This window comes from Cryptomeria japonica, chromosome 1 (assembly GCF_030272615.1).
Source record: "Cryptomeria japonica chromosome 1, Sugi_1.0, whole genome shotgun sequence".
NCBI classification, from domain to species: domain Eukaryota; kingdom Viridiplantae; phylum Streptophyta; class Pinopsida; order Cupressales; family Cupressaceae; genus Cryptomeria; species Cryptomeria japonica.
Genome location: NC_081405.1, coordinates 455,310,561 through 455,329,364, shown reverse-complemented (window position 1 = coordinate 455,329,364; position 18,804 = coordinate 455,310,561).

The following is an 18,804-nucleotide window of genomic DNA, read 5'->3' as shown; positions in this document are numbered from 1 at the left end:
CGGCTACCATTTTGTTTTGCTGAATCATTTTAGGCATGATGAGAAGGTTAACTTTCCTTATTTTCTATTATGCTCGATGAATGCTACCATTAAGGCCTACAAAGAGAACCCATGGGGGACACTACCATTCATCAAGGCTTAATGGTCCTTATTTATGACCATCTCAAAGCCAATCAAATAGCCCGCCCACAGCCCTCTATTGAGTCTAAGGAGGATGGGTCTGACTCTGTCTTTTCAGTGGATGAGGGTTCCGACAGTCACCCAACGAGTGATTCTGAGGAGAGTTTGGATGTTTCAGATTTTAAAATTGGTAAGAAGAGGAAATATATGAAAACAAGACCTTCTTCCTCAAAGGGTAAAAAACCTAAAGGCAAAATTTGACCTTTAGGGTAAATTCTGAATCTTAGTTAATTCTCAAGCATTATTTCTTTACACTTATTCCATAGTATTGGATCTTTTTCATCAAGTATCACTAGTCAACTTCAAATTAATTCTGGTAGTAAATAGATCCCCTCATACATTTCAAATATTTAATTTATTTATTAGACATAAAAAAGAAAATTGTATACTTCAAATTAGTGTAAGTATTAAAAGTTAAAAGAATTTACCTCTCAAGTAAATTTGTACTTAGATTCAGAATTTCCCCTTTGTGTATTTCAAGAAATATGAATTAATGTTAGTTAAGGATTTCCCCAATTCAAGATATAGACTATGCAAGGCATTTGAGGATAATCAATCTATGAATAGTCAAAGACATATAAGACTAGTAAAGGGCAAGGTTATATTAATATTGCAAAGCAACTAGTATAGATGAAGTTTTTGATTACGAGAAAAGCAGGTTTTGAAGGGATCCTGAAACCCTTTACAAAATATTCCTAAAAGATAATAGCATAAAGCAACAAGAAAAGACAAACTGCCAAAAAACCAGCACAGTTATGGGCAAAAATCAGCAAAAAAGCCCAACAAAACCAGCCACATCCAACCATAACAGAAAAGAGACAAAAAAAAAATTAATTAATGTTTTTTAGGGCATTAGCCAAATTTCTGCTAATCCCTTGCAAATCTTTAATATTATCCCTAAGCTTAGGGATTTCCTTGGAAGAGGCCACAACAGCTTTTTTCATGCTTTCCCTTGTTCTTTTCGCCGCAACACTAGGAGCACTTTCCACTATTCCTGCCTCGATAGCATCCTCATCAATATCTAGATCCATGATAGGTTTGGGGGTGCTAGAACCATTGAGGAACTTGGTAATTTCCTCTAAATTCTTAGTCACGGAGGAAAGAATATCCGGAATCATTAGCAGAAAGTTTTTCATAGCTGCTTTTCCTTCCTCCAGATTACCAATCTAAGCTTCCAGCTTCTCCACTTTTTCCTCCATTCCTTTATTCCACTGATCTTGGTTTATTTCAGCTTTCTTCCCTTTCTCTTCCTGATGCTTATCAGTTTTTTCTAGATTCTTTACTCCTTCATAAACCCACCTATCAAAACCCATACGAGCCTCAGACTGGTTTTTGATTTTATCCAAAATTATCCCCTCTCTAGCTTTATCCTGGTCCTTGCTCAAATTTTCCTTGTCCTTCTCCTGCTCAGTTTCCTTGTCCTTCTCCTACTCAATTTCTATTTCCCTTTCCTCATTAATCTTGTCTTGTTCCTCCATAGGTTGGCTATTAAAAATTCTAATGTTCACACTATGGGTCAGACTATTTTGATCGGAGACTTCCTCAGCTCCTCCTCCTCTTCCCCTACTTCCTCTTCCTTCTAGCTCTCCTCTCCTTCAGACTCATCAGTCTCCATCTCACTGCCATCTTTTCCAATGTCCTCTGAACCCTTGTCCTCTTGAATTTTCTCCATACTAGTATAGATGAAGTTATTAATATTAAGTTTAATGATATATTTTATTTTGTAAGAACATAATATTAATTAGGATTCAAAGTAAACTTTATTTGAAAACAAAATACTTTTACCAAATCTGAAATCCTTTTAACATAAGTCTTGACTTATCTTGTGAATCTCAAATCAAGTAATCATATTCTTTTTAAAGATGAAATAAAGTTAGAATCAATTGTCCTAGATTATTGGATCCTTATCAAGCAAATGAGTTTCAAGAAAACTTATCCTATGACCACTTAGAGAATTAAATTGAAATAAGGAAATTGAAATTTATAAGGATATTATTTGTAGAAAATATCTAAGGATAAATCTAACGTTACTTCAAGTGGAAGGAATAGTTAGTTATCTCTCTATAATCTTGCAAAGGTTTAGGCATTAGTTCAAAAGCAACTAGAAGAAGATTGATTAGAATTATTTAGGAGCTTTATTTATATTGGTTAATTAGCAAGTAATTTAGACTCTCTTCTAATCTTAATTTCAAACTTTAGTAAGTAATGTGATTATCAATCTTGTTGTTAAATACCTCTGCCCTTCAAACAAGTAAGTATTAAATTCATTTCCAAAAGTCTTGTTATTTAATAATTTATTCCATTTTATTTCTTTCAAGAGAATGAGTATCTTTTAAGTATTATGATTCAAATTTAAAGTAAGGTTATCATTTGTAGAAGACGATTAAAGATAAATTTATGTTACTTCAAATAGAAGAATTAGTTGAGCTTATAGTTTTTCCCTTCAAACAAGTAGGTGTTAAACTCATTTCCAAATTCCTTCTATTTAATCATTTAATTTTCTTTCAAGCAATTTAGTACCTTTCAAGTGTTAGGATTCATACATAAAGAGTAATGGCATTGCTCCAAAATAATTATATCTCACAAGTAATTCAAATCATTTTTCATAAGTTATCTTTACAAGTATCATAATTTCTAAACAATTAGTACTTTCATGCATTTAGTTCAAGTTTCAGTTATTATCATAGTTTTTCCTTCAAAGAAAATACTTTTCCCAAGTAGTTCATTTGTTTATGTTCTTTTTAATTACATAAAATTTATACCTTAGTTTTTAATTTCAAGCATAATTCCTTGTATATAATAGTTTCTTTTTTATAATTGTATCAGTATATTGCTTCTTTTAAGATTCATGAATTCAAAGTTAAATTCCTAGTTAGGTAACTAAACAATAGGAGTTGAAACCTAAAACTAGTAGCGTTTGGTATCTATGGTGCCTCTGGGTCACGCTTATGGGTAATGTCGTTGTGTTGAACTACTGCACTTAACGCCTAATAAAGCTGCAACAACGGCATCTATGGCATCATCCCTCTAAACTGCCGAGGAGAAATAAGGGTCATATCAAAGTTAAAATTCAAGGGGTGGGTAATCCCCCATGGATCGATAATCTAAAAAGATAAATTTTAAATGAATTTACATCCACTCAGTTAAACCTTAGAAAACCCCATTAGGGTTGGTTGTGTGTGATTATCTGGAGTTTATTTATCTTGATGGATTTTGGCGGATGATAATGGGTTAAGGGTGACGTATTTAATAGGAAAAAGAACCTAGTTTTTTTAGGCCACAAGTATGAGGTCACCTTGAGCCTTTTTGTTATAGAGCTACCATCATGGGTAGCAACCGCAGAGAAATTGTTTGGGACATTGAACCTAGAAATAGTTGCGTACCCACCAAATGGTTTACATTAAACCATAGTTAGAAACCAAAAATACATACTTTATGCCTTGATCTTGTACCGAAACGGGTATGTTGGCAGTCTACGAGTGTTGTCCCTTGTACTCACGCATTTGGGGATGGGGATTAGGATTTGGTTGTGGGTGAGTAGTGTTAGGACAACTGGTGAACAACTGAGAGGGGGGTGGTGAATCAATTGTTAACAGATTATAACTTTTAATCCACAATATGACCTTAAACTAATCAAGTACTGGTAAAGCACAGACAGATACCAGTAAATAATACAACTTAAAAATAAACCAAATAATCAATGCAAAGAAACCATAACACATAACACCATAATTTGTACATGGAAAAACCACGGTGGGAAGCCTACCCACAGTCAGATGATACTTCTGTAGAAAGTATGTGTTACAAGAGGGGCCTGCACTTGCAAGAAGGCACACTGCCTAGAGCATACTGCTCATTACAAAAGAGTCTCACTAACTACAAAGAGGCTACAACCTTCTCAAGATAAATGGACAGCAATCCAATAGAGTGAACTACTGGAAATAGCATCTACCATGCATGATTACAGTCCCGGTTAAGCTCAATGTCGGAGGACTAAATCCTCGTCTGAATCCAATTCGATCACCAATGATCGATCAACTCCTCTGTGTGAATGATATTACAATATTTGCACATTATATTCATTGACCATGACCTTTCCAATAACCATGATACTTTACAAAGAGTTTCTACCTCTTATTTATACAAACCCTAAGGCCTAAACCAATTAGGTCGGCCACCTAAAGATATTACAATAATATTATTACATAATTCCATTTACAATGATATGCCATATCGGCTTAAGACCAAAACAATAATAACAAATCCATAAAACATCTTGAATCATCTAGGTAACATGTAGAATACACGCTAGCATGATACCGATCCATAACCTAGATAGGTAACAGACCTATTCTGGGTCCACCACGCCAAAGCAAAGTCTTCAAGTGTTTGAAGCATGATCAAAGAACATCTTCAGCATCCTGAAGTCCATGAAGAAGCTACACCAACACCAATTATGCATCCTATCACAATTCCTCAATGAAAGCTCTGTTGGTAAAGCCTTAAACCAGTGTTGGTAAGGGTTTACCAGAGTGTATGATAACATCCAACTAGCAAGACAATACCAACTGACCAAAACATGCTCATGGAGCATATAACTTATGAAATCCAATATACTTCACTGATCCAAACATGTTGTAAGTGTCAACGGATAATCTCTTTTGTCGGTAACACTAGATCTTCTACCGGTAACCAAAACTTGTTTTTCAGTAACCATCCATAACAGATAGTGTTGACATCAATGACAAAACATCAATGCAACACATAATCAATTCATCCATAATGCCAACAATCTCCCCCTTTGGCATTGACGGCAACACTAGATGTGAAAAATATCTAAGTGCCAAGAGATGCCAAACAAGTCTCCCCCTGTGGAAGACAACCAACAATAAATAGCTTTCCCCCAGTGAAAGATATCTTTGTAAGGTTTGGAATGATTTTTTTTCACATTACTATCACTCCCCCTTTGACATCAATGTCAGAAACCTGACAAAAATATCAAAGCAATGATATAAACCTTTGAATCTCAAAGCTAACTACTCCTCCTGAGTAGTAGGACCACTCATCAGTGTTGGAATGAATAAGGTATCTGATAATACATGTCGGACTGATGACAAACTTCATCAATCAAGTCTCTGTCGGAGGGGCAGAAACCCCTAACCTATCTCTTAAATACTCAAATGATTCCTTAGACAGCGGTTTAGTGAATATGTTTGCAATTTGTTTCTTAATGTTCACATAAACCAATTTGACTTCCTTTGCTTCTACCTTGTCCTTCAAAAAGTTATACTTTATTGAAATATACTTAGTCTTAGAGTGAAATATCAGATTCTTAGACATGTCAATAGTTGCAGAGTTATCACAGTAGATAACTATCCGTTCACTATATTTTACTCTAATATCCTTCAACATTTGCTTCATCCACAAAACTTGAGTGCAATTAGTTGTTGCTGCAACATACTTAGCTTCTACAATAGATAAAGACATGCATGACTATTTTTTGTTGATCCATGAAAATAGTTTCTTTCCAAGAAAGAAAGCTCCACCAAAATTTCTCTTCCTGTCATTAGTATCACTCACCCAATCTGAGTCAGTATATGCACATAAAGTGAAATCATCATTTCTGGAATACCATAAACCATATTTTGTTGTTCCTTGCAAATACCGGAATATCCTCTTTACTGCAAATTCATGATTTTCTTTAGGATTACATTGATATCTTAAAATAATACTTGTTGTATTCATAATATAAGGTCTAGTCTAAGTTAGATATAATAGACCACCAATCATAGATCTATACCTTATCGTATTTACCGGTGTAGAAGTATCCTTGATAGATAATTTCTCACTTGTAGCCATAGGAGTACTTACCGGTTTGGAATTATCCATACCAAAAATTTTCAACAATTCCCTCAGATACTTAGTTTGACAGATAAAAATGCCTTTGTCAGTTTGAGTAATCTACAAACCTAAGAAAAATTTCATCTCACCAATCATAGACATTTCAAATTCATTCTTCATGTTGTTAGCAAATTCCATGCACAGATTGTCTTCTCTTCCAAAAATGATATCATCAACAAAACATTCAATAATCAGAATATCATTATCAATGATCTTATAGTATAGATTACTATCAGCACTGCCTTTAGTAAAACCAAGCTTCAAAAGATATTTATCCAACCTTGCATACCAAGCTCTCGGAGCCATGTTTCAATCCATATAAAGATTTCTTCAATTTACAAACCATGTCTTTGTCATCTGTCAGTGAAAATCCACCAGGTTGCTGAATGTAAAATTTTTCCTCAAGCTCACCATTCAAAAATGCACATTTGACATCCATTTGATAAACCTTATAGTTCTTATAAGCTACATAGGCAAGAAATAGTCTAACAACTTCAATTATGGCTACAAGTGTAAATGTCTCACCATAATCAATTCTTGTACCAATTGAGGCATTGTTAGTTTAGTTATGATCATTTCCACTGTCAGTTCCCTGTCATATGATATAGAATGATTTATGTGTTGTTCATCTACTTTCACATTAGCACTTTCCACAATTTTATGCAATCTTTTGTTATAACATATATATGCTTTGCTCTGAATTGAATAACCAAGAAATATCCCTTCATCATATCTAGGATCAAACTTTCCAATTGAGTCATCTCTTTTGATATAGCATTTACTTCCAAAAATTCAGAAATACTTAACAGTAGGTGTATGTCCAAATCATAGTTCATAAGGGGACTTACCGGTTTCACCTTTGATGTGAACTCTGTTGAATGTGTAGACTGTCATACACACTGCTTTTCTCCAGTAGATATGAGGCAATTTGGTTTCCATCATTATATATTTAGCTACATCCAAAATGGTTATGTTCTTTCTTTCAACTACTCCATTTTGCTGAGGAGTCCTAGGTGCAGATAGTTGTCTCTTGATTCCATTTGTCTCACAATAACTATTAAATTCATGATAAGTGAACTCACCACCATGATCTAATCTTAGACATTTGATTTTCAATCCAATTTTGTTTCAACCTTCACTTTAAAGATCTTGAATTTCTCAAAGGCTTCAAACTTCTCCCTTAGAAAACTCACCCACATCATTCTAGAATAGTCATCAATAATCAACATGAAATACCTATCACCTTGAAAGCTTCTAGTCCTTGTTGGACCACATAAGTCAGTGTGAATAAAATCAAGTACATCATTAGATTTATCATGTATGGTCTTAAAAGAACTTCCGACTTGCTTACCCAATTGACATTCCTTACATACCAGATTATAAGGCTTCACAATCTTAGGTATATCTCTAACTGCCTTAGTTGAACTGATCTTAACAATGCAATCAAAATTAACATGACACAACCTCTTATGCCATAGCCAACTCTCATCAATATGAGCAATCAAACATGTCTTATTACTAGTGTTCAAGTGAAAGATGTTACTGTCTGAATATCGGTTGCAATCTCCAAACCAGTCTTGTTAATGATTTTGCATTTTCTATCTTTAAAATGAAGTTGAAAACCCTTATCAACTAATTGACAAACACTCAAAAGATTATGCCTTTAACCTTCTACATAATAGACATTATCAGTATTATGCTTTCCATCCAAAGAAATAATATCTCTACCTTTGATCATACATGCCTTGTCATCTCCAAATCTGACTTGACCACCATTGTATTCTTGCAGGGACAAAAATTTCCCTTTATCTCCAGTCATATGGTGTGAGCATCCACTATCAATTACCCATTCATCTTTATATTCAACTTTTGCTGCTAGGGCCTTTTCTTCATTTTTGATAGCCGGTTCTAGTTCATCTTCCTTCAAAGCATAGAACACCCATTCTTTTCCATTTCCAAATCCACTACCAGAGTCATCACTTACTCCTTCCTCATCTGCTATGTAGCATTGTTTACTTTTCTTGAATCTATATCTGTTTGGGTTAGGCTTAAAAAATTTCTTAACTCTTTCCTCAAACCTTGCATTCCTTTCAAGACATCTAGATGCAAAATGACCAATTTTATTACATGCAAAACATTTAAAAGGTGCTTTTCCTTCATACTTACTTCCAATTGGTCCTTTAGGTACTCTTCTAGCAAATAAGGCTTCAAGTTGCTCAAGTTCTTCATCTTCTTTCCTCATGTCTTCCAATTCTTTTGCATATAGGACTCTACAATCATTCTTGTTGGTAGATGTTGATGATGATGCATGAAAAGAAGGTTTAGACTTTACAACTCCATAAGCTCCAAATTCTTCAAGCTCAAAAGAAGATAATTTCCCAATCAGAATGTCTCTGTTGACTGAAGTGTTTGTCATTGTTCTTAATTCATTAATAGCAGTTGCCTTCATCTTGTAAACCGGTGGAAGGGCTCTCAAGACTTTGGAAACTATTTCATCTTCACTTAGAAATCCTCCACAACATTGAATTCCCATAACAATCTCATTTACTCCTTCCATAAACATAACAATTCTTTCATTATCTTCCATTTTCAAGTTTTCATACCTTACTCGGTAACCATCAAGTTTAGCAATTTTGACAGTAAGGTCACCTTCATTCAAATTTTGCAATTTGTCCCACATAACCTTATCCGATGATTTGTCAGTCAATCCAATAATTTGTTGATCAGTAAGTGCACACAAGAGGGCTTCTCTATCTCTATAATCATTTTCAATATTCTTATCCAGGTCTGCATGAGAAGGATTGCCAGATGTCGGATCATAAGGTGTGTATCCTTTCTTAGTGATCTCCCAAATATCCTTGCCAAGACATCCAAAATGAGTCTCCATTCGAATTTTCCATATCCCATAATTTGTTCCATCAAGCTTAGGGATTTCTCTTCTGAAAATAGTTGTCGGTGGATTAGAAGTGTTAGTTGTCATAGGAGCAGTTAAGCTTTTGCAAAAGATGACCAAAGCTTTCATACCAATTGTTAGGATGACCGATGAACAACTGAGAGGAGGGGGGGGTGAATCAGTTGTTAACAGATTATAAATTTGAATCCACAATATAACCTTAAACAAATCAAGTACCGGTAAAGCACAGAAAGATGCTGGTAGGAACAGATATCGGTAAACAATACAACTTAACAATAAACTAGATAATCAATGCAAAGTAACCATACCACATAACACCATTATTTGTATGTGGAAAACCCGGAAAGGGAAAAACAATGGTGGGAAGCCTACCCATAGTTAGATGATACTTCTACAGAAAGTATGTGTTACAAGAGGGGCCTGCATTTGCAGGAAGGCACATTGCCTAGAGCGTACTGCTCAATACAAAAGAGTCTCACTGACTACAAAGAGGCTACAACCTTCTCAAGATAAATGGACAATAATCCAATAGAGTGAACTGCTAGAAATAGCATCTACCATGCCTGATTACAGTCTCGGTTAAGCTCAATGTCAGAGGACTAAATCCTCTTCTGAATCCAATTTGATCACCAATGATCGATCAACTCCTCTGCATGAATGATATTACAATATTCGCACATTACATTCCTTGACCATGATACTTTACAAAGAGTTTATGCCTCTTATTTATACAAACCCTAAGGCCTAAACCAATTAGGTTGGCCACCTAAAGATATTATAATAATATCATTACATAATTCCATTTACAATGATATGCCATGTTGGCTTAAGACCAAAACAATAATAACAAATCCATAAAATGTCTCGAATCATCCAGGTAACATGTAGAGTACACACTAGCATGATACTTGTCCATAGCCTAGATAGGTACTAGACCTATTATGGATCCACCACGCCAAAGCAAAGTCTTCAAGTGTTACACGCATGATCAAAGAACATCTTCAGCATCTTGAAGTCCATGAAGAAGCTACACCAACACCAATTATGCATGCTATCACAATTCCTCAATGAAAGCTCTGTCGGTAAAGCCTTAAACCAGTGTCGGTAAGGGTTTACCAGAGTGTATGATAACATCCAATTACAAAGCCAATACCAACTGAACAAAACATGCTCATGGAGCATATAACTCATGAAATCCAATATACTTCATTGATCCAAACATGTCGGAAGTGTCAATAGATAATCTCTTCTGTCAGTAACACTAGATCTTCTACAGGTAACCATCCATAACAGCTAGTGTTGACATCAATAACAAAATATCAATGCAACACATAATCAATTCATCCATAATGCAAACAAGTAGTTGGTTCCCAAAACTCCTTGGTATTTTAATCAAATGGTGCAGATACTAATTGGAATATTTATAATAAAAAAATCAACGCATACTTGGAAGGAATCCTGTATGGATTCTCTTGACTTCCCAAGGCTTTAGGCCATATTTTGAGGTAGAATTCAAGCTTGTATTATGTTATTTTATTTACTCCTAAGGACAGCGACATCGATGCACTCCTAGTAGAGGAGTATACTTCTTGGAGAGTGACTTGGGACCTGGATGGTCTAGATGAGTCTAAGTCTCTGGCCAAAGCACTTCCTATCCCGAATTGGATAGATGCCTACCCCGTTTGAGTAGATGCCTATCCCAAATCGGATAGATTCCTACCCCTGTCCTGTATGGACAAATTGTAGTGTCTGCCAACAAACCCCAGGGAAACTTACTACAACTAGGTCCAAAAGAGTGGAATATTTATTTTTTTTGTTTACTAACAAGATTACATCTAACTCAAACTAGATACTAAGTTAATGATTTAGTTCAATAGTTAGAACATAACGCTAAGTGTTTAACTATATCTCCCTATATTATGTTACTGACATGGGTGAAGACACTACAAGGTTTTCAACATTTCCCCGGGGTATTAATGTCACTACTAATTTCCTACGTCATTATGGTTTATGGTCAACCTATTTAGTTCACCATTATCATATTTGTTCATTCCTATGATTCTAATGATTTATCCTTATCATGGAACACGACTATAAATGCATGTATGCAATTTAACTTATATCATACGCATCACATAATATGCTACTATGATGTTCACTAATCCACGCATGTACTAAAGCATGCTCATTGACCTACTTATGCAATCTACATGTTCATAATGTCATTTATACAACATTAGTTTTATGGCAGCCATAACACAATTGTATAAATTCTCTTTTATCTTCTAATGATGTTTATTTACTAGGTTCCAAAATAGTTTTCAGCCTTAGTGTTGTTCTAGTTTTCAAGCATCTAACTACATCCTCGAGAATCTTGTATTTCACATGCTTTGCCAATGATAGTATAAGTTCTCCATTTAATGTCATTATTCATGTCATCGATCTTATAAATATGTGCTAACATCTACTTAGTTTACATCCATATTCATATGAAAATATTGAAGGTACAAGTATTAAATCATTATATTGCTAAAGAAATAACATGGAAGGAGTAATAACATCCATTTTCCATCATATCCATATATCTACTATTTAACATTTAATTACCACATAAAGAATCGTATTGCTTATTTAACTATTTGGCAAGATACATTTCAATCACAATTACTAACCTATCACATAAGTTAAGCATGACAATTCAATCATGTTTTGTAAGTTCAAAATTAAAGAATATGCATGATTAACAAATGATAAGACACTGCTAGCAAGGGTATATCATTTTCTTCTTACTTCCTACTTACTTTGATTATCTCATATTAGTACTTCCATTTAAATATATCATCTAAGTAACTCATGAATACTTATAGGTTGGTATTACAATCGCTAGTATCACTCACTTCTTATACAACATTCTTAGATTATTACAAGATTCAAGTTTATCTACCATAATGTGTACAATGCATGAATGTGCTCCAAGGGTTCAAGGCAACATGAAAAAGGCTCCAAATCCACATATGGAGGCAACACCAAAGAAGAGGGAAAAACCCCAATGGAAAAAAGCTCCAACCACTCGACCAATGTGGCACCTACAAGGAACCACCCCCCGAGCTAGGAGATGTCACTAGGTCACAACTCGCACACTAACCAAGGTTGACGCTTTACCAAAGGGACTGACACTAAACATTTTCCATACACATAACCATGCATCAAGCAAACAAGAGAGAACAAGAAGTTTCCAGAGGTCGATAAAACATCATGACAAGAATACAAAAGTAAGCAAAGGACTCACATGTACGAGGGAGTGTCATCACACGCCAACCAAGAACAAGGCACTAGCCTATGGCATGCAGAGCCATCTCAATCTTGAGAGAGAAACCAAGGGAGATTAGCCTACCATCTCCATGGTCTTCCCATGCTCAGCCTAAAACATTCTCCCTAGGACTGAGTCATTAGGCACTAATAAGTTTTTTTGTTTTTTTTTAAATTATCTAACTACCCATACCCATTCATTAATTAGTTATCACTTGATTACAATATGGTAAACTCCCTTATACCCCAAAAGGTCTAGACTTCACACATCCTTACAAGGAACCTCGTGAAAATCTATCTCTCATGACCCTTGGGTGTCATAAAGGAGCCCACTCCCTGTACATGGATCTAAAACAATGAAACGAGAGGCTCTTACACAAATAAAAATCAGACACAACACAAGCATTGCCAAACCATGACACACACACACACACGTACCCAAAAGACTGAACAACAACACATGCAAAAGAACGAGCCTCTCAACCAAGGAAACATAACGAACTCATGACATCACTGCAATAAAACATATTGACATCGCGAGGTCTTCACACTTGCTACCACAATAACAACGGTATGGTTATTTTCTTCTCATGGCAAACTCATCATGAGGGCATGTCAAGATGGAAAAAAAATCTCATGATACGCAAGTAAAAGCAAAATTCACATTAACCATTGGTTCATAAGCAAATGACATAAACGGCCTCCAGATGCAAAACCCAAACTGAAAAAGACTCTAACATATTTATATGTATACATATACATATATGTATATATACATATATATGTATATATACATATATATACATATATACATATATATATATACATATATATGTATATATACATATATATGTATATATACATATATGTATATATGTATATGTATATGTATATATGTATATGTATATATATATATACACATATATATACACACACACACACATATATATATACACACATATATATATACATATATATATACATACATATATGTGTATATATATACATATATGTACATATATATGTGTATATATATACATATATGTACATATATATGTGTATATATATACATATATATATATACATACATATATGTGTATATATATACATATATGTACATATATATGTGTATATATATACATATATGTACATATATATGTGTATATATATACATATATGTATATACATATATATACACATATGTATATGTATATACATATATACATATGTGTGTGTGTGTGTACATATATATACATATGTGTGTATACTATTACTATTACTATTACTATTATTATTACTATTACTATTACTATTACTATTACTATATTACTATATCTTCTCTTGTTTAAATCCATTTTAAATAAAACAAAAACATAATTTATTCAATGTAAAATAGAATACATTTTAATTAGAAGTAAATTGCATTTAAAATAAAATAATTTAGAATACTGTTTAAGTATAATAAATTACCTCTAAATAAAATATATATATTCAAAATTTAATAAATTAAATTTTAATTTAAATAAAACAAAATAATTTTTAATTAAAATTAAAATTAAAAAATGGAGTTGGGGATGTTGGTTGCACCCCCTCCCCACTCTCCACCTCGTAGTGGTGGTGGAGGGTGCTGCCCAGCACCCCCCCACTACGTGGTGGGTGGTGCTGGCAGCACCAGGCCATCACGTGGCCATTTTTTTTGTTTTTATTTGTTTAATTCAATTTTTTTCTTGTTTGAATTTATTTTATTTTTTTTAAACTCCAAAATCTAATTCGGGAGTCAAATGGCAACAGACTGTTGGAGGGAGAATTGGGGCTTCAACAGCAACCCAAAATTGGGAAATAGAGTCCCAATTCCAAAATTTTCTTAGTTGGGAGGAGCCGAAGAGGTTTTGATCCATTTTAATTTTAGAAATCAATTTTTTTTTTTGTTGAATTCTTTTCATTCCAGCCAGCAAATCCATTTCGCAAACTGAAAATTTTTTAAAAGAGTATTGCCCAGCAAATTTTGAAAACAACAACTACAATTTCTTGCAAGTAAAATTTATAAAAACAAAATTAGATTTTTAAACCATGGAATGCAAACAACTTAGACATCCAAGAGGGAGAAATAGAGATTTTACTCTCTAAATTTCATTTCCAACTTATAAGAGAAAAGAGAAAAACAAGAGGATGCAAAACCCTACCTCTTATTGGGACAATTGGTGAGGAGGAAATTTGGGTAGCAACAATTCCACTAACAGCAAGCCAACAACAATTCTTCAATCTCTCCCAATTTTCCAGCAATCTTCTTCTTTTCAAAAACCAAAATCCCCCAAAACATGTGAAAGAGAAAAGAATCCCCAAATTGAAAACCCTAGCTCCTTTTTTTCAAGAGAGAATGAAATAAAATAGAATAAAATATTGAAATTGTCATATTTCATTTTATGGGATTATTATATATATTTCTTAATATCTATTCTCTCAAAATAAAAGACTCAACATTTAGCATGTAGAAAAGTATAACAAGCAAAATATTATAATCTATTCCTCTTTTTTTTCTTTTTTGTCATTCCAATTACGTTATTTTATATATATATATATATATATATATATATATATATATATATGCTGATTTAAAATCAAACAACTAGTTTCATTAAATAATTGACTTCTCAATTTCTTACCAAACAAAGTCAAATCCGATATTAAATAAATAATGTAATTAAGTAATCAAGGCAAGCGAATAATTAAAAATTAAAATTTCTAAATGACAATATAGTCAATAACATGGAAATCATAAATAATTAAAAATCGTTAAATTTTAATAATTTTAGGATCACAAAATTACTAATGAGGTTGTAACTAGTATTAGGCAAACACTCAACACAGTCAAACAAATGTCGGAATTTAAATATAATAAATAAAAAATCAATCACTACTCAAGCAACTCAAATATATATATATAGCAGACAAGTGGAGGAATATCGCAACAACACATCCCGCTCGCAATGAGTGATGTGACGTTGATTCCCCATGCATATAGTCAAATAATAGTCATACAATGAGCAATACATCTTACATAAATCAAAACCGGGGTTAGTATGTCCATCTCATCATAAGCAATAATCAGTGAAATCCATCTATGCATCAACATGACATAAATGCATGTAACAATGAAACATCATCATGATATCTAATCACATAAGATCGCAACAAAGCATGAGCACAAATCCATAATATCCAAAATCACGAAACATACAATGTCTATCGATGATCATCAGTGAAACACATATAAAAGCCAAAATAAATCTATGCATCATGTGAATCCAAATAAGTCTACCGAATCTATCACACAAAATAAATGTCTAATCGAGTCTATCAAAATGGAATAAGAGTCTTCTCGAGTGTGGGCATCACATCCTCCCCCCCTTTGCCTAGACTTACTCTTGGAAGCCTAAGAACAAGTAGGGGTGCAGCTCTCTCATCCAACCTACATCCTCCCAAGTGGCTGATGTCTCATCATTTGGGTCCCATTGGACCCTTACCTACTATATCCCCGTCCTCTAAGGGACATCTCTCTACGCTGAAGAATGTGCAAGGGCTCTAAAAAAGTTGTCAGTCCTCGACCTAAGGCATTCCAATCAAGAACATGAGATATGTCAAGATGGTATAATCTCAAAACTGATATGTCTCATCATTTGGGTCCCATTGGACCCTTACCTTCTCCATCCCCCGTCCTCTAAGGGACATCTCTCTATGCTGAAGAATGCGCATGGGCCTCTAAAGAAAGTTGTCAGCCCTTGACTTGTAAGGCATTCCAATCAAGAACATGAGATATATCAGGATGGTATAATCTCAAAACTGATACATGAAATGCATCATGGATGTGGGACAAGCTAGGCAGAAATGCAAGGCGATAAGCTACAAGACCAATCCTCTCTGAGACCTCAAATGGTCTGACAAATCAAGGCGCCAACTTAGAGCCTTTTTCCATAACGGATCAGGCTCTTTCATGGGTGAACTCGCAAGAATACCCTGTCACCAACTGAGAACTGTCTATCTATCCTATGAGCATCTGCATCTTTCTTCTGCTTGTCCTGTGCAGCTGTCATATGCTCTCTAATATGAGCAACCTACTCCTCCATATCATGTAACATCTCTGAACCAATACGCACCCTGTCCTCTAATTTGTCCCAACTGAGGGGAGTGCGACATGGTCTCCCATATAAAGCCTGGTAGGGGGACATGCCAATGGAGATATGGTACCCATTATTATAAGCAAACTCCACTAAGTATAGGTAATCCTCCCATCTAGACTACTGATCCATAACATACATCCTCAACATGTCCTCTAAAACTTGATTCAGATGTTATGTGATGTTATTTCATGCTTTATCTGGATTTATGGTGTATTATTTTATGCGGTATCTCATTGCTTACAATTAATGTTGTTTTATGGATCATTATTATGGACTGACACTCTTACCTTATATTGTGATGTGTTATTTATATGTTGCGTGTTTGCAAGTGTATTGGGATGTGAGGGGATGATTTTCCTTCACTCACTCCAGTGAGATAGGGAACGTCGCGATTCTCCTTCATCGGTGTGTGTGTCATGTTTGTATATATATGAATATTTGTCTATATGCACGTATGGATTCTTTTGGTGCAGGACATTGTAGGTACTAGTACCGGGTAGGTACAAGGTATTGACTTCACCTGGTTTCACAGATCTAAGCATGTCTTATATGTCTGATGGGAGTGGAGGAGATAGTTCTTGTACCCTATCTTGACCTGCATTTACACTCGTGTGAGTGTTGTTAGTCGGTTATCTTTTCCCGTCTGGCTAGTATGCGAGTCAAAGTGCTTTGGTTTGGTCATTTGTGAGATGTCATTTGATCATCCTTTGTTTTGCATGCTTTCATTTATCTAAATAGTTATTTAATTAAATGGGTGATGTTATCTTATGTTGGCGTAATTAGTTTATTATTATGCTCTATGTTTATTGATAATGGGCTCACTGACTAATGTCTAACAAGCATAATGGGCTCACGCAAAACCAAAGTACCCAGTGTAGAACCCAAAATTCATAATCTATGCTCTAATACCAATGTGTAGCACCCACCAACAAACCCCAGGGAAACTTACTACAACTAGGTCCAAAAGAGTGGAATAATTTATTTTTTGTTTACTAACAAGATTACATATAACTCAAACTAGACACTAAGTTAATGATTTAGTTCAATAATTAGATCACAACACTAAGTGTTTAGTTGTTGCTCCCTATATTATGTTACTGACACAGGTGAAGACATTACAAGGTTTTCAACGTTTCCCCGAGGTATTGACGTCACTACTAATTTCCTATGTCATTATGGTTTATGATCAGCCTATTTAGTTCACCATTATTATATTTGTTCATTCCTATGATTCTAATGATTTGTCCTTATCATGCAACACGACTATAAATGCATGTATGCAAAAAAATATACCACACACATCACATAATATGCTACCATGTTGTTCACTAATCCATGCATCTACTAAGGTATGCTCATTGACCTACTTATGCAATCTACATGTTCATAATGTCATTTATACAACATTAGTTTTATGACAGCCATAACACAATTGTATAAATTCTCTTTTAGCTTCTAATGATGTTTATTTATTAGGTTCCAAAATCATTTTCAGCCTTAGTGTTGTTCCAGTTTTCAAGCATCTAACTACATCCTCAAGAATCTTGTATTTCACATTCTTTACCATTGATAGTATAAGTTCTTCGATTATTTCCATTGTTCATGCCATTGATGTAGTACCCCTCCTCAATCAGCCTCTTTTGTATGTTTTGAGTTACTTCAATGACTGTTCTGTGGAACATTATTGTATATTGATTTGGATGTCATGTGATGTTATTTCATGCTTTATCTGGATTTATGGTGTATGATTTTGTGTAGTATTTCAATGCTTATGAGTTATGTTATGTTTATGGATCATTATCATGGACTGACACTTTTCCCTTATATTGTGATGCGTTATTTATTTGTTGCGTGTTTGCAAGTGTATTGGGATGTGAGGGGATGATTTTCCTTCAATCACTCGGGTGAGACAGGGAATGTCATGATTCTCTTTCATCAGTGTGTGTGCCATGTCTTTATTTATATATATTGGTCTATATGCACGTGTGGTTCTTTCGTTCAGGACATTGTAGGTACTAGTACCGGGTAGGTACGGGGTATTGACTCCACCTGGTTTCATAGATCTGAGCATGCCTTATATATCCGATGGGAGTGGAGGAGATAGTTGTTGTACCCTAGCTTGACCGCAATTACACTCATGTGAGTGTTGTCAGTCGGTTGTGTTTCCCCGTCTAGTTGTTATGTGTGTCATGATGCCTTGGTTTGGTCAGTTGAGAGTCGTCATTTGATCTGTCTTGGTTTTGCAAGTTTCCATTTATTTAAATGGTTATTTAATTTAGATGGATGATGCTATCTTGTGTTAGCGTAATCATTTAATTAATA